Source organism: Vanessa cardui, chromosome 1 (genome assembly GCF_905220365.1).
Source record: "Vanessa cardui chromosome 1, ilVanCard2.1, whole genome shotgun sequence".
NCBI classification, from domain to species: domain Eukaryota; kingdom Metazoa; phylum Arthropoda; class Insecta; order Lepidoptera; family Nymphalidae; genus Vanessa; species Vanessa cardui.
In genome coordinates this window covers 15,609,662-15,622,721 of record NC_061123.1, presented here as the reverse complement: position 1 = coordinate 15,622,721, position 13,060 = coordinate 15,609,662, and the positions used below count along the sequence as shown (strand labels likewise).

The following is a 13,060-nucleotide window of genomic DNA, read 5'->3' as shown; positions in this document are numbered from 1 at the left end:
AACCACTTATCAGGTATTCTACACACACAATACCTAGTATACGTCACACAGCAATACCTAGTATTTTTGTGTTCCCGTTTGAAGAATGGATGATAGTTACCACTTACCATTAGCCTGACGTCCTAGCTTTAGTATAAAAAATAATTAAATTTAATTACGATATGTATACTCTGAATATTATCAATAATAAATTGCAGTATGTGCACGTTTAATTAATAGTCTGAACTGGTATCCATCGTGAGATTATAAATAAAAAGTTAAAACCATATATTAGACCTCTTTCTACGGTCTATAAATATCTACAGCCTAAACCTGTTCCTATAAGGCCTAGTGCCTTCAAGATTGTCTAGAAACAATGAAGTGTCCCAGTTCTTGTAACCCGCGGCGTGTACTCTGTGGTGGAATGGTGCCGCACCACGGATCTGAAAAGTATGGAAATGGTATCAGATGCAATCGAACTACAAGGGACCAAGAGTGACCTGAGGTAAAGGTGTTTAAAACTCGTTCTAGATGCTCGACATCATTGGGGCATTATTGATTATGTAACAATTAAAACATCTTATTTAAATTAAATAGACTGTTCAAAATACGTTTTTTTATAGTCTATAGTTAAATCACACTTTTAGGAAACTTAGTTATTATTTAATTTAAAGCAAATTTTATTTATTTATGTAGTCTCTTTTTTTCATCTTCTTCACTGACTCATCTCTTCTTCTACTTCACTGATGAAGTAATTTGTATAGAGTAGCTAAGAAGTGTAGTTAAATAGTTCTTGACAGAAAAATCCAGTAGGATATGGGTAACTGTAGATTTCTAAACCGTTATCAACGAAGTTAGTAGAAGTTCTTTATTAGATAATCATGGTGGTAGGACTTTTGTGCTAGTTGGGTTGAAGAGTGATTGAACCGACGCGACGTTATAACAGGCAATAGAGATAACATTGTAGCTCCTGTCATCGTTATCGGTAATGTAGCATTGGCGGTATGTGGAATGTGACATTTAGGACAATAATGAAATTATACATGCCACTTCTATTTTGTCTCTATTCTAAGATTACATAGCGCCTTTCAGCTCATGGACCATTTATGCACGTTTTGTTTTTGCTTCGGCGAATTGAAGCATGTAGTAAAAATATACATACTATATGCGTTGTATAAAGAACTAAAAAGAAATTTATCGAGCAACATCTATCAAACAGGCTGGCGCTGTCTAGAACGTATTTTAGCTTTTATTTCAACCTTTTATGTAATGGGCTAAGGCCTCTCCCTTAGAGGATGAGCATGTGTAAAGTAAGTTAAATATTTCAGTTGACTGACCTCGTCTGTATTAATAAGGCCGGGTTAATATGCAAAAGTTATGTTATTATTTAGTGCGTCACAGCTAAAGCAAATGCATAATTCAATGAGTACAAACATGATGTATTAATTTGATTATTGTTGATTATGCTGGTGAATTTAAATCTGTAACAATTTATTTTTATAAGTTTAGTTTGTTTAGTACAACTGTCACTTCAAATATTCTACCTCGCACAACCGCTCTGTGGAACCAGATTTATCCGGCGGTTTTTCCGAACCGATACGATTTGGTAATCTTCAAAAAAGAGAGCACTCCTTCCTTAAAGGCTGGCATCGCACCTGCAAGCCCCCCGATGTTGCAGATGTCCATGGCGGTGGTGATCGCTTTCCATCAGGTGAGCCTCCTGCTCTTTTGCATAAAAAAAAATTATTTAGGTCAATTCTTCCGAGTTGTTTTCGAACCACTACAGACTTGTGGTACATATAGATACAGTTGCGATCACAATGCACTTTTGTGATTTAACTAGGTATGATTTGATTCTACGGCCAGAATATTCCAGATAATTAAACTCAACTAGCAACAGCATAGGTATTAAATTTAATACATAAAAGCTTCTTGTAAGATTTTTTTTTTAAATGTACACGTAAATCAATATTCGACGCTAAAATCTTTCGCATTGTTCGCGTCTCGATGAGACTTCGTAATAACACATATTTACGAGACTGTTACCTTGCATTGTGTGTAAAAATTAACAAAATTGTGACTATCATTTGCAATGGACACGATGAGATATTCTGTTTAAGTGGGTAATTCTAATTTTAAAACTTGAATATGTCATATAATTATCTGTGGGGTTTTGTCTTAGCACGTATGGTTAAATAAGAACGAAATCATTATCTTGGGTAAGACAATATAATTACATACACATAAGACAATATGTTGGATTCCACGGTTAGCGACTCAGTGATGGCATGAGAAATAAATGTGGAAGTTTACGGAGCTGCCAATGATATTCTAATAAACAGATATGTTATACCCATACTAAACAACAGAAAAAGGTGTGCCGCACCGGGGACCGTTTATTTTAAATTTCGTTACAAGTAAAAAGGATAGCTTGATAAAAACAATAAGTAAAAGGGATTACTAGATGTTTTAATTACGCAAAACGTATTACTACATAATTATGATGTATTATAACGTATTATAACTGGCATAATTATGATGAAAACGACTAAAGGCAAACGTCCCAATTAGGACGTTTTCTAGTCTTCACTTTTTGCGCGTTAATGACATATCTGTTTACTAGAACATCATTGGGAGCTGCACATTTATTTCAATACAAAAATTATTTACAATACAAAAATTAAAAGCATTATTGGCAATTGAATCTCCGTGATTTTAAGCTAAAACAGGTATCTTATGAATATTATAAATTGACAAATCTACTTTGATAAAGCATACTAACTATATAATCAGACTAAATCGATAATATGTGTGTACATGTGTACAAAAAAACTGTACTGTGTTGTAAGCAACGAAGACTTAAAAAATTACTTACGAAGCCCAGCGCACAAAGCTCCTTAATCGTCACACATCAAAAATGTTGCGATGTATCCGATAGGGCTTCAATACGGTTTTATATGTAAGGATAATTAATTATTGTGTTTAGTTTTTAATTATTTTATTTTTAAAATTGTAAAATTATTGATTATAAGTCACTGGATTTACTTTATAATTCAAAAATATTATTATTTATATTTATGTTATTAATCTAAATCATAATAGAATGGTTTTAATTACTTTATATATTAAACTTTAATGGTTTAACACTTTAGCAGTCGCTGGTAACACTGCCGTCGCATTTTAATTGAAAAAAAAAAAACAAAATTTGAAATGTGGAATTGTTTAATTAAAAATTATTATTTTTTAATATTGAAATTTAAGAAAAGCTTTTACTGTTTATTTATGTATGGTAAGTTGGAGAAAACACTAGTATTCTATGTCATATAAAGCTTTAAATAGCTACGATTTATTATAGTAAATATGGAAGTTTGTTTTTTGGGTAATTATTTGATAATTACGATTTATTCCATTAAAAAGTTGTTAATTTATGTGACTAATTAAACCGTCACTGACATTTAATTTGTACATTCTTAGCAGGTAAGTTTCGTATGAAAAACTGCCATCAAAACCGCATGTAAAAAGCCCCGAGGGAACGTTAGTCATTTTATATAATGGTGAAAGTATAATTAAAATCGGTTTAGCAGTGAAAGGATTCGAAATCGTTATCATAACGTTGCTCCATATATGTACAGCTTGCGGTATCTATTAGTAATATATTCAACAGAGTAGTTATATTTAAAATTAAACATTAGGTATACATTTGGTAGTTTTGATTAATGAGGTGAAAGAATCATAATCTAAGTTCGCTCGTTGATACAGAATAAGCTCTAGATTTGTCTTTATAATTTATCTTATCAAAGTTAGGTTATAAAAAATAATATCATACTATATGTATTTTTATTTATTTAGTAATAATTAAAATACAAACACAGAAACCTTGATCCTTAGACACACAAATTACGCAGAGTTTATCGCCCTATGGATTATGTATGGTAATACTTTACTTGCTTTTTTTCTTTATATTGTATTCATAAAATGCCAAAATACATATTTTACGCAGACGAGGCCAATGACGTCATGCTATTTTATTATAAAAACGTACTAATTATAACTCGCTCACTCATAATAATGGAATTAAAAAAATAATAATCAGTCAAGTGTAAAAATCCATAGTTTCCATACACATTCTGCCACCCTACATTTCCGGTCAAACAGGTTGCCACGCGGTCCTTGACCAGGTAAGGGATACCTTTTTTACTATTATTATCGATGTTTTTCTTATCGACAGTCGATAATTAATAATACAGCAAGTCATATATATATATTTATTTGAGTAGCAACCCAAGTTTTTCTTTATCAATTATGTTTTTAGGTCTTTTTATAGTTGTTATATATCTTCTACATATATAAAAATGTAATACCTCTCGCTTGAAAGTTGAAATTTGGCAGATAGGTTCTTTATAGGGTTTAGACGTCCACTAATTTTATGAAATTACAATCCAAAAACGTAAATCGGGACTGCGAGGTTATATGAGAGACCTACATTTTTGAAGTGAAAGACTTGATATTTAAAAAGTATTCTCTATATATGGTTTGGAGGTGTAATATTAATGTATCTTAGAAATCAATTCCCCTTTGGAATTAAATCAGTAGATTGTTGAATATGAAAGTCCAATATTATTTAAGTATAAGTAATTATAGCTGAATGACATTTAAGTATAACAATTATTGAGAGCAACTATTTACTATTATATTATAACACTAAAATTTATTTTAGCTAGAACCGTGCGGACCGAGTTGTACTTATGAATAAAATAAGTTTGTTTGCAATAGATAAAATCTGAATGTCAGTATTATAATCTTAGAGTTAAAAACTGAAATAACAGCGGATTAATCCACAGCTAGTATTGATATAAGTTAGAAAACACGAAACGTTCAGTCTGTTTAATTTTTGTCAGCAAAACATCTGAATGAGTAATGTTTTAACTGTATCGTTTTATGTAATGAATGTGTTAATTGCTGTAACATTGTCATCAATTGATATAAGATTGACATAAACACACACGTTATCAATATAACGTCTTAATGAGCTGTAAATAACTGGCATCTATCAAACTGTGACACTTGCATTATATTTTTTAACATACAAGTTATTGACTTTGTATTGATAAATGAAATACTTAGATTTGACAGCAAATGTACCACAAAAATTGGAATTTTTATCTTAATTCCGAGTAGTAGAATGAAATCTTTTTTAAATTATGACTAAAATTAATTTTACTTATGTGAATATTTTACATTGTTGTTGAGAGAAGACTGACTTAGGAAGCGTAAATACAGACAAAATATTTAATAACTAATTAGATTAGATGGTTTAATTAACACTAGCCCGTCCTTAATAATAATAAGTAGCGCAAAAAAAATATTATAACACGATTTCAAATTCATATTTAATGAAGAAAAATATTAATTAATGATAACAAAGGTATTATCGACATTAAGTTTGCTTTTCTGTTACAGCACTAGCGGCGCGCGCGCCGCACAGTCAGCTTCGCGACAGGTGAAACGGTGCACGCTTCGCGCGTAAAACACAGTTCAAAATTCGAACCACGTCTTGCGCACCGCAATTCACTTTTACTTTTTCCGCTCTTATATAATATTCAATTTGTTATCTGTGCTGCGTTTTGATCTTTTTAATTGTGAATATAATATTTTGAAAAAAGTTAGAATTATATTCATTTTATGGTTGAAGTGGTTATAGTGTTGTGCTAATGATTACAGTGTGATACCATAGGGATGCGAGTTTTTAACTCGTTCAGACTCGTCAGCTGATCTTTGTTTGTCAGCAGGTTCTGCGCGCGACAAAACAGGTGTTTAGATCAAATTTCTCTGTTATAAGTATAGTTAGAATAATCATAGTTGTAGTCAGATATATTGTGTAACTTACGCGAACAAAACTTTTTATATATGGATTACATTATTTATTTACCTAGTTAATTTCAATAATAAAAACACGTGTTTATAGAACTGTAAAAAAATATTATTTTTTTAATCTTGCTATAATTGTGTGAGTGATTATAAACATTAATTTTTATTAAAAATAAAATAAAAATGTATAAAAGTTAATTATGTATACATTATAGACTAATTTAAATTTCAAATAAGAGCTGGCCGGCCATTTTTAATTACGACTTTTTCGAATAAATAACTATCTACTCCTTGGTAACTAAGGTTACATACTGAGTGATTACACCTGAAAAGGATACATTAATCATTAATAGCTATGTGAGGTTTTTATATAAAAACCAGTAATGGGCTTATTTAACTTACGTACGTAAGCTTTACATCAGAACTAGTTTCATGTTTGTTAATTTTGTTAAGGATAAATGATATGGCCTAATGAATATACGTGATTATAGAATTTTAAAGTTATAACATTAAATAATAGTGTACGAATGCGTAATCATTTAATAACATTTTACAATACACTCTTGTTTTATATTCACTCAAAAACATCACTCGTCGCGGCCCGCAGAAAGTCAACAAACAACAAAGTACCTATCTCGTATATTTTATGTATTGAAACCAGCCGAAATATTTTGCTAATAACATATTTAAGTACAAATAGTACCTGATTAATATAACTTCATTAATAATATATAACACTACGCCACTATAGTTTGACATTCGAACGATAACAGCTCTGTCGATATTTGAAAAGCAATTTTTGGCGAAACCGTAATGAATATCATATATTGATTTTATTCTTTCGTACAATGCTATAACACTATTTCAATGTCACATGTTGTTTATTTATCTTTATTAATAACTACATCAAGAGTTGCAATTTGCTATAATTGCTACTAGAATACTCGTTTAATTCAATTCCAATAACATTATAATAATCATATTAATCTAGTGCTGTGCTTTACTTCGAACAACTTGATTAGGTATCATAATAATTATTATTTACGCAGCTCTCTACGCCTTTTTTTTGTTAGTGCGCCTCTTTACAGTGCTGCTTAATTGTGAATTTCAACTCTCTATGTCCTATAGTTAATTTACGCTATGTAAATATTGTATTAATATTAATTGACCCATACACCATTCCATCGAAGAAGTAGATAAACAAATCTCAGATCTACATATTCCATTTGATTTGCTTTAAGCTACTTTATTACAACAAATACTGCTAGAAACGTTTTTGAATAACTTTATATACCAGCTGGACTTGTGGCTTTACCACTTAACCAACACGCCGTTTTAACCTTCAAAATAAACTTCAAAACACCGCGCCGAGCCAATCTCCTTAGTGGTGGAGTTCTACGCCCTATAAAGAACTTACCAGTCAAATTACAAATTTGTAGGCGTTATAGATTCTGAGATTTTGTTTTTATTCAGTAGCATTCATAATAATAGATTTATTATTTATATTTAAGATCTCAACGAGCAGTGGTCGTCAATTCAATGTCAAAGATGTTGATGTGTCTATCTCTTCCTGTGATTGGATGTAATATACGTCAGGACCTTTAAACCTTCATGTGAGAGAAGGCGAATAAATCAATAAGTTTAATGTCCCAATAACACTTATATTATAACAAAATCAATCAAAATTATATCATCCTCGTTCATTAGAGTTTGCTATATAATTCATATAATCTACATAATTTTACATATTTGAAGATTTTAGAAAATATATCACTTGCTGTCGAGTATAACGGTTACTGTTATACATAATAATTAATCATAATTAATTATATGATTATTATGTATAACATTAATGAATTTGTAAAAGTAAGTGTATATTAAAGAGCTAAGTGATGAAAACGCTTGCGTTTTAACCGACAACTGCGGGGTCGAAACCCAAACGGGGCTGGATTTCTATGTGCTAAAATTGTGTTTATAATTTCATCTTGGCAGTGAAGGAAACATCCTGAGATATCAGCACGTATCTTCTTTCAATGAAATCCTGCCACATGTGTATCCATCAACCCACATTGGAGCAGGCTGGCACAATTAACGTCTAACCTTCCCAAATGGAGACCTTAGTCCAGCAACGTGACGTTAATAGACTGTTTCGTAAAAGACTATACGAATAATAAAGTCAAAAAAGTTAACCAAAATTCAGACCAAGTCATCAGTAAATCTTTATTTATAATTCCCTGTTGATTCAATATAAAACTTATTCTATAAATTAATTGTGTGAGTTTTTGTCGGCAAGATATGAGGTGAATAGTAGAATGTATTGATTTAATACACTTGCATTAGCGTAATTTTGAACTCACGAGTTGACCTTCTTTACCCTGTTATCTATTCACGAGCATGGAAGAGACTGCTTATTACTTTTATCTACAGCTCATAGGAGACCTCACTGTTGAAATAGAATCTAACAACAGCAGATCAACATTGTAAACAAATAGTTCATAAGATCTTGAATAAAGAGGGTTGTGAAGAATAATAAAATTAGAAATTTTCCTTGATGAATAAAAAGTAAAATATATTTATTGTAGACAAAAATTTACACGTCCGTTCAAATGTGACACGATAAAAAGTTTATAAATACAGAATTGCAGTTCTTATTTTTTCATACATTTACGAGGATATGAATTACAACATACTTAAGTCAAAGAGTCTAATAAGGTTTCATTTATGGAATAGTCTTCTGGATCTACATTAAAAATTGATGTTCCACAAGTATTAATTTTGGGTCCTTTTCTATTCCTAGTATATATAAATGATTTTCCTTTCTATGTTAAAGGTTCTAGCGACGCATCGTTGTTTGCTGCCAATACTTCATTGATTTTAGGGTCAAAAGAACACTGATTATGAATATGTGAGCAGTGCATTATCATAGACACCAACGATTGATTAACAATAAACTAAATAGTTTTGAATACACAAAAAAAAACAAATGTAGTTTTTACCCTATCCTGTCATATCTGTCATGATGTAGGCGATGGTACGATGTTTTTAGGAATATCATTGGAAATTCCAATCCAAACTTCAGTGGAATCCTCGTTTATCATCCCTGTTAACGTTAGACAACTAGCTGACTTTGATACCTTTATTTGATATGTCTATTTATAATCTTGAAATTAGAGACTCCCTTCCATTTGTTTTAACAAATATGAATAATTACTGTTAGGTCACCATATATTTATGACGATATTATATATATTTACAGTACGTTGATAATTTTAAATAAAATAGACTCAGTGATAATCATTTTACGTGTACGAGACGTAAGGATAAGCTTATAACGCCAAATTTCCGACTCAGTAAAGTCGGAAAACATCCGAACTATTGCTAGCTTCACTTAATATACTTTGTTAAATGACGATACACAAGTGCTTGTAAAACCCTACTCGAATACTATTATTAAGCGGGATTAACAGTGACTTCGGATGATTTACATGGTTTCTAGGACTTTATATGAATTTAAATAGCTGTTTTTATTTCAGTCTCACAGAACATAATAAAGATATCCAACTCTTTTTGACTTTGTCTCGGTAGTAAAGTCAAAACCGTTTACAAACGCAGGTACACTTTTTGCACTCTCACAATCATATGGGACGGCAACACTACATAATTGGAGAGACATCAGTTCCAGAACCTTTACTTTCCACTTCTACTACTTTTCAAGTTTGCAGGTTTTTAATGAGATTTTTTGATTAGATTCGTTGCGTATCAAAAATAGTTCTGTAATCAAAATAGTTGATTGGTGTGGAGGCAGAACTATTATTGTTTCTTAAGTTTAATTACGTCCTAGATGTGGAATTTGATATATATAATAACTAGTTTTCGGCTGCGGCTTCGTTCGCGTTTTATTGGGTTGATTGTTAGGTGTTAGGCATAAAAAGTAGCTTATGTCCTTCTTTGGAGCTTATGTCCTTTTCATCAAATTCGGTTCATTGGTTTGGTTGACAGACAGACAGTCAGAGTTACTTTCACATTTATAAATGTAAACATCATTGTCCAGTATGGTATTCATTATAACATTTAAAGGGTACACACATCAAGACGTATAACTGTTAGTCGATTCGGAAACATTGCAAGAGTGAGAAGCGAAGTGAGAATTTTTCGTATAGATTCTTAATTATTTTTCTTCAAATTTTTTCTCACAAATGTTAAGCTATCAAATCCGCTCCCGAGTCACGTTACAATGTAAGAAAAAAGTAAAGTAAATTTCCCACTGCTGGGCTAAGGCCTCCTCTTCCATTAAGGAGAGGGTTTGGAACATATTCCACCACGCTGTTCCAGTGCGGGTTGTTCGAATGCACATGTGGCAGAGTTTTGATGAAATTAGACACATGCAGGTTTCCTCACGATGTTTTCCTTCACCGCCGAGTACGAGATGAATTGTAAACATAAATTAAGCACATATATATAGTTATGCTTGCCTGGATTTGAACCCGAAATCTTCGGTTTATATACACGTGTTCTAACCACTGGGCCATTTCTGCTCTTTACGTTACAAACTGAAATATTATTACAATGTTTTAATTATTAACGTCCGATTGGTACACGTGCATTATATTAAGATAAATGGCGATTTCCGTTAGTAAGTGATTACAATATGTTAGTTATATTAATAAATCCACTCGTACGTTGCGGGTCACAACATAACGGAACATTTCTCGATAAGTAACGTATGACACTTGAATGGTTCATGATAATTATTATATTACTAACTTTGCACCGTGTCTGTATCCATCGGCGCTGGGACATAGGTTTCCAATTGAAAAAAAAATGTTATAAAATAAAAGCGTTTTTTTTTAATTATTTTTTTATTCTTTATTTAAGTAAGGGACTTTTATTTATAAAAAATATGTCAGTCCCATTGTTCTCTTACAATTTTTCTTATCAACACAACAATGTAAATACAACTTATATCTAAAAATTACATGACTGTTGATTAAATTAATCTTAAATTATCTTTTAGAGAGGCTGCATGTGTGCCAGAACTATATCATAAATATATTTAGCCGATAATGTCGTTGGTTCTGCTAGGATACTTATACTGTAAATAAATTAGTTAAACACGTTGTCAGTTTCTTTTGAGCCGGTTCTTCTCGGTATAATCTACTTCCCGAACCGGTGGTAGCTTCATAAAATATAGTCTTTGTAGTAGTAAAAGCCTACTTTAATAAAGAGTATACTTATTTCTTTTGTCAATATTTTCAGTGTGATCCGCTACCATCTTCCTCCCTTTTTTGAGCATAGACTTACCTTCAGGTTTCTTGGCAGTTCGTATCGTTTTATTTGCATACTATATACGTACCATATATAATTTATTAATAGCTAGATATCGCAATCTACCGCTTCTTCATCGGAACAATCCTGCCGGTCTTCATGACCGCTTCATTTTTTTCATATCAATCGAATTATTATGTATGTATGTATCCAATAGGTATGTATCCAGTTTCAAAATTACTTCTCTGTCTAATTCCATTACGATTTCATCAGCATTTACAAAATCCTTTTGAACGCCCTAAATAATAATCAACACAAAATAATTTAGTGGTGAGACTTTATTATTTTGAAAAATGTAATGACGCTACAAAGTATTTGCCCATGTTTCTAGTCTAGGGCATATGATAAGCTGTTTGAATTGCGAGTTATTAACTTTATGACATAATTATATCGTCTCATGTATCTCCTATTACAATGAATTGCTCACAATCACGATTACGATAACATACACATATACATACAGTTTATTTCAAATGAATTTAAACATTACTCTAACGAAATAAAAAAAATCAACTCCTGTAACTTTGCCACTAACAAGAGTTAGTTCCACAAACCTTAGTCCACAACGCTGTCAATATGAATCTATAATAATTATAACATTCAAAAGATACTCACGACTAAATTTCATATAATAATAAATCGTTTTTCAAGTTTTCACGCATGATAAACGAAGTGAGTTCGTACGGAATGAGACAAATCTGCATGTTAAATTGCCATGAAAGAATAAAATTGTTTTTAATAAATGATTATTTTCATAGAACATCCAAAACTGTACTCATATGTAATCCGAATATGTACTCATTATAACAGTTCTGAGGCCTTTTCAACTCTTTATTAACTATATAATACTAGTTGCCGCCCGCGCCTTCGTTCGCTTTTTTTACCTTTTATCCCTTGAAGTTCCATATCAAAATTCGTCAAATTAATTTTAGTAGTTTGGCTGTTAAAGAGCGAATATAATTAAATTGTATTATTAATGCAAAGTCCTCCAGCACAGACTCAACTTTACCAGCCTCCTCACTCCTGGGGTACCTATAGTCAAATCTATATCTACATTAATATTATAAATGCGATAAAACTCTAGTTTATAACTTCACACGTTTAAACCGCTGAACTTTTTAGATTGAATTTGTAATGGAGATAATTTGAGTTTTTTCATTCTTTCCTTTCAAGCGAGGGGTGACGATTTGTATGCTAAAGGTAAAGTTTTAGAAAATTGAGCTGCAGTTTAGTATTGTTATAAATAAAATATAATCAAGATTCGTATTTGAGACGCACAATTTTGATACTTTTTAAAAATATTCATAACACAAATGCTTTGTGCAAGCCCGCCTGGGTAGGTACCACTCACTCATCAGATATTCTACCGCTAAACAACAGTACGCAGTATTGTTGTGTTTGAAGGGTGAGTGAGCCAGTGTAACTACAGGCACAAGCGACATAGCATCTAAGTTCCCGAGTTCGGTGGCGCATTGACGATGTAAAGAATAGTAATATTTCTTACAGCGTCATTGTCTATGGGTGATGTAGCCCATATGCTCGTCCGCCAACCTATTTCATAAAAAAAAGACTTTGTCATGTCACATATATGGTTTGAATATATTTTAAAATGTTAAATTTTCAATCAAATTTCTCATAAAGCATCGTCCACAATCGCTCACACAATACTCATGGGAACTAGTACGGGCGGCGCACACGCCTTTCTATTTAATTAGTGACGTCACTGCACCAATGTAATCATACGATTCGCGTCACTGAGCAAACGGTTTTATATTGAATGTCGAATACATAAAATATTATGTGTAACCTTAACAATGTAGTTTTTTTTTAATTATATTAAAATTATAGCATAGAATACTGATGTTGCTAGATTTTAATTTATATTTTG

At 31.5% G+C, this 13,060-nt stretch overlaps 1 protein-coding gene across 2 annotated transcripts in view; it reads left to right on the top strand.

Annotated features, from left to right (window-relative positions):
- The first annotated feature begins 5,451 nt into the window (after positions 1–5,451).
- Positions 5,452–13,060, top strand: part of LOC124543731 (solute carrier organic anion transporter family member 4A1) — an 88,367-nt gene continuing 80,758 nt past the window's right edge. For both annotated transcript variants that reach the window (XM_047122010.1, XM_047122028.1), the window contains exon 1: positions 5,452–5,787. The gene's annotated coding sequence lies outside the window, so the exon portion shown is untranslated. The remainder of the gene's footprint in view (positions 5,788–13,060) is intronic.